Below are 17,118 nucleotides of genomic sequence, written 5' to 3'. Positions count from 1 at the left end.
AGAAAAAGCCTTTAGTTGCACAGTTTGTGACTGCAGCTTTAGTTGTAATAGTAATCTGAAGAAGCATATGAGGGTTCATACAGGGGAAAAGCCATATAGATGTGAAATGTGTGGCAAAAGCTTTAATTGTAAAAGTACTCTGACGAAGCATATGAGGATTCATACAGGGGAAAAGCCCTATAGCTGTACAGTTTGTGGCAACAGCTTTCATTGTAATGGTCATCTGAAATCGCACATGAGGATTCATACAGGGGAAAAGCCCTATAGCTGTGAAATTTGTGACAGCAGCTTTAGTTTTAATACTAATCTGAAGAAGCACATGAGGGTTCATACAGGGGAAAAGCCCTATAGCTGTGAAATGTGTGGCAACAGCTTTAATTGTAGTGGTCATCTGAAATCGCACATGAGGATTCATACAGGGGAAAAACCATACAACTGTACAATTTGTGGCAACAGCTTTAATTGTAATAGTACACTGAAATTGCACATGAGGGTTCATACAGGAGAAAAGCCCTATAGCTGTGACATTTGTGGCAACAGCTTTATTTGTAGTGGTAATCTGAAATCTCACATGAGGATTCATACAGGGGAAAAACCATACAACTGTACAATTTGTGGCAACAGCTTTATTAGTAATAGGACACTGAAATTGCACATTAGGGTTCATACAGGGGAAAAGCCCTATAGCTGTGAAATTTGTGACTGCAGCTTTAGTTGTAATAGTAATCTGAAGAAGCACATGAGGGTTCATACAGGGGAAAAGCCCTATGGCTGTACAGTTTGTGGTAAAAGCTTTAGTCAAGAGTGCAGTCTGAAGAGGCATTTGAGGATTCATTCAGGGGAAAAGAAAGCCCTTTAGCTGTACTGTGTGTGTGGCAGCAGCTTTAGTCATTTTACAACTCCTGAAGATGCACATACAGATTCATACAGGGGGAGCCCTAGCTGAACACTTTCGCCTAAATTAAACTATGAAGCAGAACATGGGGGTTCAGTTTGTGGGGAAAGCCTTAGAATTGTACATTATTTAGCAGAAGCTTTTGTCTATTTCTGAAGTTTGGACATGTGCATGAGGAATCATTCTAATCCCAGTGTGGCAAGCACCAGATTGAGCTGAATAGAAAGTCTGTCTGAGGAGGGATGTGTACATAATATACGTTGGCGTGTTTACAGCGAGCCCACACAGTTGCTGCAGGAACTGCTTTTCTATTTAGTGAATTGTCCCAGATATTGTCGTACCTGAAAGCCTTGACGTCATATTGATGTCAACAGGGATCACTGTATTGTAAATGAACCCAGGCAGTGCTTCCTTTCTTATTGCGACCGAAGGTCGCATATACTCTGAAGAACCGTGTCGCTTGAGTGTCCTTCCTTCCTTCCTTCCTTCGGTAACCTCTGTGATGTCAGTGTGATGTCAGCGAGTTGTGACATCACTTCCTGTACAGGGCGGCTACACGAAATGTGGATAACACTATATATGGAGATAGTCCAGTCCATCATGTCATATGGGACTACCGTCATAGAAAGCTCAACGTTGGGCATTTGGACATATACATGGAGAAATGGAGCGAATCTGTTTGGCCTAAACATGGTGATGTGGATAACACTATATATGGAGATAGTCTAGTCCAATATGTCATATGGGACTACCGTCATAGACAGTAGCCATTGTTAATCCGGAGTCAATGGCTGACTGTCTGTACAGGAAGTGATGTCACATGACATACTTTTTATGCCCATATATGAGTCCTAACATGGAGATGTGGATAACACTATATATGGAGATAGTCTAGTCCAATATGTCATATGGAACTACCGTCATAGACAGTAGCCATTGTTAGGTCGGAGTCAATGGCTGACTGTCTGTACAGGAAGTGATGTCACATGACATACTTTTTATGCCCATATATGAGTCCTTCTGTACCACATCTCCATGTTTAGGCAAACTCCACACAGAAAGGCCCTATCGCCAACCCAACCTAGGGTGTGAACGATAGGGCCTTTCTGTGTGGAGTTTGCATGTTCTCCCCGTGTCTCCTAGGGTTGATACCCTCACAAAAACATGAACAAACTCCCCCCAGAATGACAACAACTAGAATCGTCAGAGAAACGCTGTGGTTGGCCAGATGGTCAAGAATTGGTGCGACCTCGCCCTTTAGGGCGAGGTTGCATGTCACCCTGAGGTCGCATTCCACCCTCAGGTGTCTTACTAGTATATGATTTACACTGACAAGATAACAATGTCAATGTTTTCCACTTTTCATGATGTTACAAACCAGAAAGAAATGTGTACGCTTTTGCAATGTTTTTAGTGAAAGTATTATTTTGTGCATTCTTTTGAAAATAAAAGTTTAGAATCAGGATACCATTATTCATTGTATTATTACTAAGACACCTCAGGGTGACATACTGGTATTATTGTTGTCGTTATTTTTTGCAAGGAATTGTTTAGTATTGCCATCAAGCATAAATCAAATTTTAGATCTTTCCACCACTGGTTATGGGCTTGTAGACTAGAGAGAGAGAGAGAGAGAGAGAGAGAGAGAGAGAGAGAGAGAGTGTGTGTGTGTGTGTGTGTGTGTGTGTGTGTGTGTGTGTGTGTGTGTGTGTGTGTGTGTGTGTGTGTGTGTGTGTGTGTGTGTGTGTGTTATTACAAAACATGCATTAACAACTTCATATACATTTCTACAAGTTCACACGTTGCTTATAAAAAGAGTTTTATACATTTTATATTTAAAAATGGGAAAATGGGACATTCTGCATAACGAATACTTTCTACTTTTGGTACTTTAATTGCATTTTGATACCAATACTTTTGTACTTTACTTAAGTGCATTTTGAAATCCAGACTTTACTTGTAACGGAGTACTTTACATATAGTATTGCAGTACTTTTACGTAAAACTGAAGTAAATAATGCACCGTCCGTGCTGCACAACAGTCCTTGTGTGGAGTCAGATGTGGTGAATTGTTTACAGGAAAGTGCTGCTTATTTACATTCTCATGCCAGCCAGTGGTTTTCAAACGAAGCCAAAATCTCGAAAGCACACCTGTGTTAAATATACTAGATCTTACCCGTTCGAAGATATGTGCTCCAAAATATGTGCAGAGTGTGGGTTGTGGGGAAAGTTACTGTAGCTGGTGCGTGCGTGAGAATATGTGGGAGCATCATAATGTAAGGAGCAGCTCATGGAGGAGTGTATATTTATGATGGATACAAATAATTTAAAATCATTTTTAGGTGAATAGAAGTATGAATGCGCTTGCTCCACATAGTTTTTTCATACCCGTTGGAAGATGAGACACACATCAAACGCACCTGGTAAAAGCCCGTTCGAAGATATGTGCTCCAAAATATGTGCATAGTGTGGGTTGTGGGGAAAGTTACTGTAACTGGTGCGTGCGTGAGAATATGTGGGAGCATCATAATGTAAGGCATAATGTATGCGCTTGCTCCACATCGTTTTTTCATACCCGTTGGAAGATGAGAGAGAGAGAGAGAGAGAGAGAGAGAGAGAGAGAGAGAGAGAGAGAGAGAGAGAGAGAGAGAGTTTCATACCCGTTGGAAGATGAGAGAGAGAGAGAGAGAGAGAGAGAGAGAGAGAGAGAGAGAGAGAGAGAGAGAGAGAGAGAGAGCACATTCCTAACTGTGAGAGAGAGGGGTGTGTGTGTGGGGCTACAGATCCCATGGCCTGGAGGAACGGACCGTAACCCTGACAACAGACTAAGAAAACGCTAATAAACAGCTTTAATTTGGGAGAAATGAAATTCGGGCTCCGTCAGCGTTGGTATAATGCTAATGGCCAATACCATGTGAACTTTGGGATCAGTTGCTGAAGCGAGTGAATAGATAAACGTAGATAAGCGTGAGCGTTAGAGCGTTAGAGCGTGAGTGTGTGAGTGAGTGAGTGAGTTGTTTGGTGCTTTATTAGATAGATAAATAGCTGGTCGGCAAGCTCACAATGCGTTGCACTTGCATTGCCACTCTTGTGAGCTTGTGGATGCGGACCGTCTCCCATGAGCCCTTATGGTACAGTGGTTAAAATTTATATTTTAGGGCAGGGGTCTTCAACAGCGGGTCTGGGACCCATAGGGGGCCACCAAATCTTTGTGTGATAGGAGGATACTTTTACATGAACCCTAGCATCCCTATTCTGTGGAGAATTTAAGCCAAAAATAGCAGATCTACAAGGTCACAACACCTCACAGTGCGAAGCATTGTGAGCTTGTAGAATGTCTATTTTTGGCAAAGAGGTTTGGTGTAGAGGGGAAAAAAGAGCAGACCATGTACAAGTTAGCTATGACATTCATGAAAAGGTTTGATCTGCAATACAATTTTATACTGACTTCTTCATCTCTCTCTCTGTCTCTTAATGGCCTGAAAACGCTGAAGACCTCTGTTTTAGCTTAGGGTATTTAATTTTCCTCTGTATTAGGAAATGTACAATACATAAACTAATATAGTAGCCTACACAATAACATTATATTACATAACATTACATAACAAAACAGTTAATATCTTTTTATATTGCAATAATAATGTGTGTGGTTGAAATTCAATCCCAAATTAAGGCTTCAACCCGATTTGTGCAACTGGAGACATGGTCAGTTCAAAACATTCTAATGACCTTCTGTCAACTTGACATTGTGTTGGAGAATGTCCATTATTAGGACAGTTGTTCTATGTGCTCTGATAGCCTTTGCCTCTCAGTGATATTTTGTTCCATTAGTCAAAAACAAAAGAACTGTCCCCTTTCAATGATATCATTAAACCTGATAGTCTGTATCACATTGGATACAATGTAGTAGTAGACGCACTTGATTTTAGTTTGCCTCAGAAAATTACATGTGTCATTGTTGTGCACAACTTAGAGCATAAAATAGATACTGTAAAATAGGCAGTCCACAGTTAATGTTTAAGCCTTTGGCGCCACTCTGTGGATAGGTAGGGTAGTTGCAACCTGCCGTAGGTGGATATTTTGATGGTGGCCTCAGTGAATCTTGTGCTTTGATCCTCATATAGCCTAGACCCTTAAAGCACGAATGTAACCCACACACACACACACACACACACACACACACACACACACACACACACACACACACACACACACACACACACACACACACACACACACACTTGAGAAACTATCTACTACTTTAAGCCAATAGAAATCTAGAAATCGCACACAATGGTTATATCCTGAGTTGAATTGTCTAACTGAAATACAGTGTATTCCTAAATGATCTTGTCCAGGTGGAGCTTCAACCTACCTACCTGTTCATACTTTTTCAAACACTTAAAAAAAAAGAGTGGAAATAGCAGATCTACAAGCTCATAAACGTGTCGCAATGAAACGCGTTGTGAGCTTGTAGGTCAGCTATTTCCACTATCAATGTTCTTTGTCAAAATATATCAGTAATTTCTTTTCGACTATTTAGGTTATGTGTCATAGATATCCTGCCATGCCATGTGCAACAAAGCCTACAAGCCAAACAGAAATGTAATTATCAACGACAAAAACGAAATTAAAATGCTAATGACAATTAATTGTCATGTAAAATGTCATAATGGTGACATTCCTCTAGGGATGTGCAACACTGAGGAACTTTGGAGTAGTGTACTGTACTGTGTTTCCACCCAGACAAGATAGAGGGAAGGACGGCGACCGTTTCCGTCCCTCTCTCTTGTCCGGGTTGAAACCTGAAACACACCGTCGTAAACAGAGCAGAGAGCGAACGAACGTCGAACACAACGCCGAGAAGATCTGTGTTGTAAATAAAACAATAGAGGTTTTCACTCACAAACCTTTGTGTCGGAGAGAGCCGTTGCACAACAGTCTGTACTGTAAAGAGTGGCGTCACAGGCTGGCTCCTTGTGAAATCAGGATGAATACATTTTCCACAAGAAAGTTCAAAGAAGCTTTAAAGCAGAGGAGACTAGAACCGTTACTTTAGAGCTGCGTTAAAGTGTGTTTCCTACCCCACGATACATGCTCGGAGAAGGTATGTTATTTTTGTGGAAGGAAATGGCATTTCACTATTATCAGTAAACCATAACAGTGTTTACTACAGTGTTTTAATACTACTACTACTACTAGTAGTAGCATACTTATAGTATGACATTTACACAAATCAAGACTAATTAGTGTAAAAATAACTACTATTTACTTTAAAGAGAACATTTAATTATATTTTCCACATAAGATTAACTAGACTGTGCAAGTCTTTGAATTATACATGCATACTTAAAGGCCCACTTCACCTCTGGGACAACCCTATCTTATTTTATTCTTGTTCGGGACACGATCAACACAATCCTGAGTTATTTTTTGTGTTCAATCTGTGTTTTTAGATATTTCAGCATGTACTAGTGATGTATTTTGCATCATAGTGCATCATATATGATGCAAAATGCATCACTAGTACATGCTGAAATACTAAAATATCTAAAAAAAAACAGATTGAACACAAAAAATAACTCTGGATTTTGTTGATCGTGTCCCAAACAACAATAAAATAAGATAAGGTTGTCCCAGAGGTGAAGTGGCCCTTTAAGTCAAAATACCATCTTTCTGTAGCAATGTGTTCATGAAGGAAGACATGAGGCTTCAAGGAAATTACTATCCGAATAGAGAGCTATTGATCTAAGCTAAAACATTTCCTGGCCTTTCCTGGCGCAATCTTTTGCCATCTTTTTGCAATCCACTGCTTGCTTGGCAGAAATGAACACAATTATATTTGGTCGATATTAGTGGTGGTGGGGGGATATGGATTAATAAGTCACTCTTTACTGACGGTAGCCTATGTCTGTATCTGCCAAAAAAAAGTAAATAAAATGTAAATACATTTTAATAAAATGAAAAAAAAATAATAATAATAATAATAATAATAATAATAATATATATATATATATATATATATATATATATAGCGGTATAAGGGTATGTTTTTTTTTCTTTCTTGTTGACCAAAAGTCTCTCTTTCCATCATTTTGGCTCAGATCAGAACTAAACATCTCACAATCTAACTGAGATGGAGTTTTGCTTTTATGTGTTTTGAGCTAAAGTGCACAACATCAGCCCTATTTTGATCACTCCCCTCACCCAGGTCAACAAAGGTTGCTTATAGTATATGATCAAATACCATTTCTCATCCCCACTCGTTAGTTTGAGGATATATTTTGGATCACAGCCCAGTTTTTGAACTACAATTATTTGTAGTCCACTGTTTTACATTTCTAAAACAGCCCTACAGTGAAGGGTGGGGGTATAATTGTTGGTGGGGTTGGGTATAAGGAAGCATAGTTGTAGAAACGTAGGAACCAATTAAAAGCAGATTGGCTACTTTCACCTTATTCACTTTAGTAGACCATTATTTGCATATTCTTGACACTGTCTATGTCTGACCTTATTAAAGTCCTTATTGAATTGCTTCATTTCAGACCAGTGTGTGGAGTCCAGACTGCAGGTGAAGATGAACTCTCCAGACTCAGCCAGGGCCATTTCTATTAAACAGGAGGAACCTGAAGATCAGCCACACTTCAGTAAGTGAACCCTAGCATCGCTATGCAGGGGGAACTTGCTGAAAATTGTCAATCTACAAGCTCACAACTTGTCGAGTATTATGTTTTACCGGTATATTGTTTCATAATTTCAGGATTGAAATTAAATATTAGCTGTAACATGTTTTTAGTTAAAACAAAAGAAATCATCCTAAAACATGTTGTGGCGTTGATTCAAGTAGTGCCAACTAAACTTTATGGTGCTTTGGTACTATTCACCGTGGGCCATTGAATAGCATTTCTGTCCAAAATGGCAGAAGAAAACAGAGGAGAGGAGATACAGGTTCCCATGCCTTATCCCTTAACTTCTTAGCCTTTTTCTTTATATATATATATATATATATATATATATATATATATATATATATATATATATATATATATATATTGAAAAACAGTTTAAAATAGTTCAAATAGCTGATCTACAAGCTCACAATGTGTTGATGTAGATTGGCTATTTGAAGTATTTTAAAATGTTTTTTCTGAGTAGTAAAAAAGGCAAAGAAGAAGTATAGTGTTTTAGGGTTTAGCATGTATGAAAATAGGGCCCTAAGAGTCTCCTCAAAGTATTGGCTTAGGAATGCAACAAATACATAAAAATATCCATGAATTCAGGTCTTCATGGGGTGAGTAATCAATAGAAAAAAAGTCATTTTGGGCTGAACTATCCCTTTAAGTAATACAGTGTTACTGTTAGCTATCATGTTGTTTTTCTGCTCCTAGACTTCCTGCACATGGTTGTGTGTAAAGAGGAGGTTTCTCCTGATCAGGAGAGGAGCTCCAGTCTGCTCCAGGAGGAACCAGAGCCTCCACACATTAAAGAGGAACAGGAAGAACCAGAGCCTCCACACATTAAAGAGGAACAGGAAGAACCAGAGCCTCCACACATTAAAGAGGAACAGGAAGAACCAGAGCCTCCACACATTAAGGAGGAACAGGAGGAACCAGAGCCTCCAGACATTAAGGAGGAACAGGAGGAACCAGAGCCTCCACACATTAAAGAGGAACAGGAGGAACCAGAGCCTCCACACATTAAGGAGGAACAGGAGGAACCAGAGCCTCCACACATTAAGGAGGAACAGGAGGAACCAGAGCCTCCAGACATTAAGGAGGAACAGGAGGAACCAGAGCCTCCACACATTAAAGAGGAACAGGAAGAACCAGAGCCTCCACACATTAAGGAGGAACAGGAGGAACCAGAGCCTCCACACATTAAAGAGGAACAGGAGGAATCAGAGCCTCCACACATTAAGGAGGAACTGGAGGAGCTACCTCAAAGACCAGGGGAGCCTGATGGGTCAACATCGACGTTACCAGCAGTGAAAAGTGAAGATGATGATGAAGACATCGCTTCGCACTGTCCTGGAGTTGAAGTCGAGCTAGAATCTGACACTGAAGTCATTGAAGGCAGTGACGATTGGGAGGAGACCAGTGGAGGTCAGTCAATGTTAAACACAGGGACATGTTTGGGGGAAAGAGTTGGAATAAAAGAGGTTGATGAACAATATAATTAAATCAGAAATATTAACAGGGAAGTCGTAATTGTCTCCGCCAGGCCAAAGGCATGAGACTATTTCTATTTCTTCTAGTTGCTCCGCATTTTATTCTCACCAGTTTTAACCTCCCCCCTCTCTCTCTGTCTCTCTCTCTTTCTTTTTGTCTCTCTCTCAGGAGACACCGGAGAAAAACATTTTCACAAATCACACAATACACAACACGTGGAAGAACAAATGCCGTCTATGAGCAATAAACCTTTCCACGATGTGAAATCGTCAAAACATCGTCTGTCCACGAAGACTCATAGAGGGGTAAATCCCTTTGTATGTACACTTTGCAGCACCAGCTTTAGTAGAAACTGGGCTCTGAAGCGGCACATGAGGATTCATACAGGGGGAAAGCCATTTAGTTGTACACGTTGTGGCAGCAGTTTTAGGTGTAATAGTAATCTGAAGAAGCACATGAGGGCTCATACAGGGGAAAAACCCTTCAGCTGTGAAATTTGTGGCAACAGCTTTAGTACAGAGAGCAGTCTGAAGAGACATTTGAGGATTCATACAGGGGAAAAGCCTTATATCTGTGAAATATGTGGCAACCGCTTTAAGTGTAATAATCATCTGAAATTGCACATGAGGGTTCATACTCGGGGAAAACCCTATAGCTGTGACATTTGTGGCAACAGCTTTAGTCAAGAGGGTAATCTGAAGCGGCACATGAGGATTCATACAGGGGAAAAACCCTTCAGCTGTACAATTTGTGGCAACAGCTTTAATCGGGAGAGTTGTCTGAAACAACACATGTTAATTCATACAGGGGAAAAACCCTTTAGCTGCACAGTTTGTGACAGCAGCTTTAGTACAGAGAGCAGTCTGAAGAGACATTTGAGGATTCATACAGGGGAAAAGCCTTATAGCTGTGAAATGTGTGGCAACCGCTTTAAGTGTAATAATCATCTGAAATTGCACATGAGGGTTCATACTCAGGGAAAACCCTATAGCTGTGACATTTGTGGCAACAGCTTTAGTCAAGGGGGTAATCTGAAGCGGCACATGAGGATTCATACAGGGGAAAAGCCCTATAGCTGTGAAAAGTGTGGCAACAGCTTTAATTGTAGTGGTCATCTGAAATCGCACATGAGGATTCATACAGGGGAAAAACCATACAACTGTACACTTTGTGGCAACAGCTTTAATTGTAAAAGTACTCTGAAGAAGCATATGATGATTCATACAGGGGGAAAACCCTATAGTTGTGAAATGTGTGGCAACCGCTTTAATTGTAAAAGAACTCTGACGAATCATATGTGGATTCATACAGGGGGAAAGCCCTATAGTTGTACAGTTTGTGGCAACAGCTTTCATTGTAATAGTAATCTGAAATCGCACATGAGGATTCATACAGGGGGAAAACCCTTCAGCTGTACACTTTGTGGCAACAGCTTTAAAACATCGAGTCATCTGAAGCAACACATGCTAATTCATACAGGGGAAAAACACTTTAGCTGCACAGTGTGTTACAGCAGCTTTAGTAGTAATGGTAATCTGAAGCAGCACATGAGGGTTCATACAGGGAAAAGCCCTATAGCTGTGAAATGTGTGGCAAAAGCTTTCATTGTAAAAGTACTCTGAAGCATCACGTGAGGATTCATACAGGGGAAAAAGAAAGCCCTTTATCTGTAGCCCTAGCTGAACACTTTCACCTAAATTAAACTATGAAGCAGAACATGGGGGTTCAGTTTGTGGGGAAAGCCTTAGAATTGTACATTATTTAGCAGAAGCTTTTGTCTATTTCTTAAGTTTGGAAATGTGCATGAGGAATATTCATTCTAATCCCAGTGTGGCAAGCAACAGATTGAGCTGAATAGAAAGTCTGTCTGGGGAGGGATGTGTACATTTTCTACTGTACATAATATACTTTGTGCGTGTTTACAGCGAGCCCACACAGTTTCTGCAAGAACTGCTTTAATTTCTAGTTAGTGAATTGTCCCAGATATTGTCGTACCTGAAAGCCTTGACGTCATATTGATGTCAACAGGGATCACTGTACTGTGAATGAACCCAGGCAGTGCTTTCTTTTGATTTAAACTGACAAGATAACAATGTGATGTATCAAATGATGTTTCAAACCAGAAAGAAATGTGTACACTTTTGCAATGTTTTTAGTGAAAGTGAAAGTAATAAAGAATTTTGCATTTTTGCATTCTTTTGAAAATAAAAGTTTATAATCAGGATACCATTATTCATTGTATTATTATTATTGGTATTGGTATTATTATTATTGTTGTTGTTGTTGTTATTTTTTGCAAGGAATTGTTTAGTATTGCCATCAAGCATAAATTACATTTTAGATCTTTCCACCACTGGTTATGGGGATTGTAGACCTGAGTGGCTGTGTGTGTTATTATTACAAAACATGCATTAACAACTTCAGCCCTATACATTTCTACAAGTTCACACGTTGCTTGTAGATCTGCTATTTTCAAAAGAGTTTTATACATTTTATATTTGAAAATGTTGGAAATAGGACATTCTGCATAACGAATACTTTCTACTTTTGGTACTTTAATTGCATTTTTATACCAATACTTTTGTACTTTACTTAAGTGCATTTTGAAATCCACACTTTACTTGTAACAGAGTACTTCATATTGTAGTACTTTACATAAAACCGAAGTGAAGAATGCACCGTCCGTGCTGCACAACAGTCCTTGTGTGGAGTAGAGGATGACACGGGAGTGGATTTTCACTCCTGTCCCGTCCCACTCCCGCAGAAAAAATCCTGTCCCATCCCAATCCTGGGCCAGAGTAAAAAAATAAATCCCGTCCTGTCCCACTCCTGTACAGTGACTCCTGGTCCCATCCCGCTCCTGGTCAAAATCACTCCCGTTCACATCCCGCTCCCGAAAAAAAAAGAAGAAGAAATCGCGCAGATGTTTTTCTATTTTGATCCATATTATATTTGATATCATGTTTATTATTATATAATGTATAATTTTATAATTTTCGCAGTTCAAAGACCTCACTTTCCTGTGCAATTTATTTCTGCGATTTGATGAACTGGTCTGGGATGATTCCCGCTCCTGCCCACTCCTGTTGATTTTCATTCCTGTCCCGTCCCGATCCTGGCATTAATACAAATTTGACTCCTGTCCTGCGGGAATCCCACGGGACCCACGGGACCCACGGGAATTCCTGTCAAATGTCATCCTCTAGTGTGGAGTCAGATGTGGTTAATTGTTTATGTGAAAATGCTGCTTATTTACATTCTCATGCCAACCAGTGGTTTTCAAACGTTTTGAAAGTCCAAAATCTCGAAAGCACGCCTGTGTTAAATATATAAATAGCTGGTCGGCAAGCTCACAATGCGTTGCACTTGCATTGCCACCCATTTTGAGCTTGTGGATGCAGACCGTCTGCCATGAGCCCTTATGGTACAGTGGTTAAAATGTATATTTTATGACAGGGGTCTTCAACAGGGGGTCTGGGACCCATAGGGGGTCCTGAGAGTCCCGTAGGAGAGGCCTCTGTCTGAATCTTTGTGTGATAGGATACTTTTACATGAACCCTCGCATCCCTATTCTGTGGAGAATTTAAGCCAAAAATAGCAGATGTACAAACTCACAACGCCTCACAGTGCGAAGCATTGTGAGCTTGTAGAATGGCTATTTTTGGCAAAGAGGTTTGGTGTAGAGGGGGGAAAAGAGCAGACCATGTACAGAGCCAAAGGTCAGGTTTTTACTAAGTATTGAGGGTTTAAATGCTTGAATGTTTGAAAATATACATTAAGATGAATCCAACACTGATGATAGTGGAATCAAACAAGTCTATGAAGCTAACCATGACATTTATGAACAGGTTTAATCTGCAACACATTGTATACAATATGACTTCTTCATCTCTCACTCCCTCTCAGCTAAGGGTCTTGGCCTGAAAATGTTGAATGTTGGGTATTTCATTTTCCTCTATATTAGAAAATGTACAATATAGACTAATATAGTAAATAACAAAACAGTCCATGTCTGTATTACAATAATAATGTTTGTGTTTGAAATTCAACCCCAAAGGCTTCAACCCCAGATTTGTGAAACTGGAGACATGGTCAGTTCAAAACATTCTAGTGACCTTCTGCCAACTTGACATTGTGTTGGAGAATGTCCATTTTAGGACAGTTGTTCTATGTGCTCTGATAGCCTTTGCCTCTCTCAGTGATATTTGTTCCATAAGTCAAAAACAAAAGAACTGTCCCTTTTCAATTATATATTAATAGTCTTTATCACAATTGATACAATGTGGTAGTAGTAGTAGTAGTCTAGTAGACACACTTGATGTTTTTTTTTTGTCTCAGAAAATGACACGTGTCATTGTTGTGCACAACTTAATAGATACTGTAAAACAGACAGGCAGTCCACAGTTAATGTTTAAGCCTTTGGCGCCACTCTGTGGATAGGTAGGGTAGTGTCACACACAATGGTTATATCCTGAGTTTAATAACTGAAATATAGTATATTCCTAAATGACCTTGTCCAGTCCAGGTGGAGCTTTCAACCTGAAAACCTCCTAAGGGCCTGTCACCACAATTATCACATACATCGTCTAATCGCAATTATTTTACATAATCATGATTATTATCGTTTTACGTTTTACATTTTTTTTTTCAAACACAAAAAGTTGTGGAAATGGCAGATCTACATCAAGCTCATAAACGCGTCGCATTGAAACGTGTTGCACTTGTATAGATCAGCTATTTATATATAAATATATCAGATTTCTTTGTAGGCTATAAAAGGTTATGTGTCATATCCTGCCATGTGCAACCTACAAGTCAAACAGAAATGTAATTATCAATGACAAAAGCGCAATTAAAATGTTAATGAATCGTCATGTAAAATGTCATAATGGTGACATTCCTCTAGGGATGGGCAACACTGAGGAACTTTGGAGTAGTGTACCACGTGTTTCAACCCGGACAAGATAGAGGGAAGGACAGGGACCGTTTCCGCCCCTGTCTCTCGTCCGGGTTGAAACCTGAAACACACCGTAAGAGAAAACCCCTCTTGTTTTATTTACAACACAGATCTTCTCGTGTCGTGTTCGCTCGCTCTCTGCACAGACCTTTGTGTAACCTTTGTGTCGGAGAGTGTCGTTGCACAAAACATTCTAGTGACCTTCTGCCAACTTGACATTGTGTTGGAGAATGTCCATTTTAGGACAGTTGTTCTATGTGCTCTGATAGCCTTTGCCTCTCTCAGTGATATTTGTTCCATAAGTCAAAAACAAAAGAACTGTCCCTTTTCAATTATATATTAATAGTCTTTATCACAATTGATACAATGTGGTAGTAGTAGTAGTAGTCTAGTAGACACACTTGATGTTTTTTTTTTGTCTCAGAAAATGACACGTGTCATTGTTGTGCACAACTTAATAGATACTGTAAAACAGACAGGCAGTCCACAGTTAATGTTTAAGCCTTTGGCGCCACTCTGTGGATAGGTAGGGTAGTGTCACACACAATGGTTATATCCTGAGTTTAATAACTGAAATATAGTATATTCCTAAATGACCTTGTCCAGTCCAGGTGGAGCTTTCAACCTGAAAACCTCCTAAGGGCCTGTCACCACAATTATCACATACATCGTCTAATCGCAATTATTTTACATAATCATGATTATTATCGTTTTACGTTTTACATTTTTTTTTTCAAACACAAAAAGTTGTGGAAATGGCAGATCTACATCAAGCTCATAAACGCGTCGCATTGAAACGTGTTGCACTTGTATAGATCAGCTATTTATATATAAATATATCAGATTTCTTTGTAGGCTATAAAAGGTTATGTGTCATATCCTGCCATGTGCAACCTACAAGTCAAACAGAAATGTAATTATCAATGACAAAAGCGCAATTAAAATGTTAATGAATCGTCATGTAAAATGTCATAATGGTGACATTCCTCTAGGGATGGGCAACACTGAGGAACTTTGGAGTAGTGTACCACGTGTTTCAACCCGGACAAGATAGAGGGAAGGACAGGGACCGTTTCCGCCCCTGTCTCTCGTCCGGGTTGAAACCTGAAACACACCGTAAGAGAAAACCCCTCTTGTTTTATTTACAACACAGATCTTCTCGTGTCGTGTTCGCTCGCTCTCTGCACAGACCTTTGTGTAACCTTTGTGTCGGAGAGTGTCGTTGCACATCAGTCTACTCTACTGTAAAGAGTGGCGTCACAGGCTGGCTCCTTGTCCTTGTGAAAATACATTTTCCACAAGAAGTTCAAAGCTTTAAAGCAGAGGAGACTAGAGAATCCTTACTTTAGGGTTAGGGTTCTAGGGTTAGTTGCGTTAAAGTGTGTTTTCTACCAGGATACATGCTTGGAGAAGGTATGTTATGTTATTTTTTGTTTGTTGTTTATATCAACTCAGCACAAAAAGAAATGAAACTTGACTTCGGTCCATTATATCTCCTCTTTAATCAAATTCTATTGTTTTTTTATATCATCGTTATCGTTCATTTGTCACCTTTACAACGAGGTACAGCTTGTAAGGATCTGGCATTCCTGGAATGAGCAACACAGCCAAACGTGTCTACGGTGGATTTTTCAGAAACAAACACTTTGCAGATAGCAAGAGTAAATTCCAAGCCTTCCATAGAGCCGCAATATTGGTGAGTTTGACGTCGTTTAATACAATCAGATAGCAAAATAACGTTTTGATGCATTGGCTGCCTATGGGAGGTATTGCAACCCTAGATTCATCCAATTATAAAAAAATCTAGTGTTGCAATTTGCGGCTAGGCCTGCAATACTGTTCTTTTGGTGTTCACCTTTGTTTGAGGATCGAATAATTGCACTCTCCCACAGTATTAGGTAAAGAAGGAAAAAAAACATATTGGCCATGTTTACACTTTGTTAAAGAGTAAATGCCAGCAGAACAGTATTGCAAGCCATTTTGGCTATACCACACATTTTTGGCTGTGGTGCTCATGCCTCGAATGCCCGATGCTTACAAGCTGTAGCCTACCTCGTTGTAAAGGTGACGAATCAACAATAAAAAAAATGATATGAAACACAATACAATATTGATATTATTAAAGGGGAGATATAATGGACCAAAGTCAAGTTTCCTCTCTTTTTGTGCTGAGTTTAGATTAAGAATGTACCTTGGAAGGAAGGGGAGGGGGGGGAGGGATAGAGAGCAGAGACTCTCCACTTGGACACAACATGTGTCAAAATGTAATGGACAGATTGTCAGGAAACATTATCAGTGCATTCATGCTTCCTGGGATATTAAACCTTACCAAGTGTTCTAATGACCTTGATCTTCTAGCGCCACCATCAGGTCAAAATGATATAGTTCCACACAAGGTTGGGGATGCTTGCTAGGCAGAAATTAACACAACTATATTTGGTCAATATTAGTGGTGGGGGGATATGGATTTTTTGTTATCGACGGTATGTTGGTATCTCCCAACAAAGGTTGTTTTGAATGTAAAAATAAATAAAATGTAAATATATTTTAATAAAATGAAAAGAAAAAAATATTGCAGTATAATCACAGTTATAATTTCTACACCACGTTTGTGTAATGCATACCACAGTGTTGAATATATATGTCAGTATGGTATGGCACTGGCAGTGTTGCGGTTATTGCACCTAGCCCTAGCCAATATGATTATTTTCTTCTTGAAACCAAAGTGTCTGTTTTAATATCTTTCTTGTTGACCAAAAGTCTCTCTTTTCATCATCTTGGCTCAGTTCAGAACTAAACATCTCACAATCTAACTGAGATTGGGGTTTGCTTTTGAGCGAAAGTGCATACAAATTTAAAAAATATTTATCTTTTCAGACCTACTTTGATCACTCCCCTCACCAACCCAGGTCAACAAAGGTTGCTTATGTGATGAAATACCATCTCTCCTCCCCACTCGTTAGTTTGAGGATATATTTTTGATCACAGCCCAGTTTTTGAACTACAATTATTTGTAGACTACGCTTCCTCTGTTTTACACGAAGCCATTTCTAAAACAGCCCTACAGTAAAGGGTGGGGGTATAAGTGTTGGTGGGGT

Source organism: Nannobrachium achirus (genome assembly GCF_963921795.1).
Source record: "Nannobrachium achirus genome assembly, chromosome: 14".
Lineage (NCBI taxonomy): Eukaryota > Metazoa > Chordata > Actinopteri > Myctophiformes > Myctophidae > Nannobrachium > Nannobrachium achirus.
The sequence above is the reverse complement of the archived record's forward strand: the minus strand, read 5'-3'. Positions refer to the sequence as shown.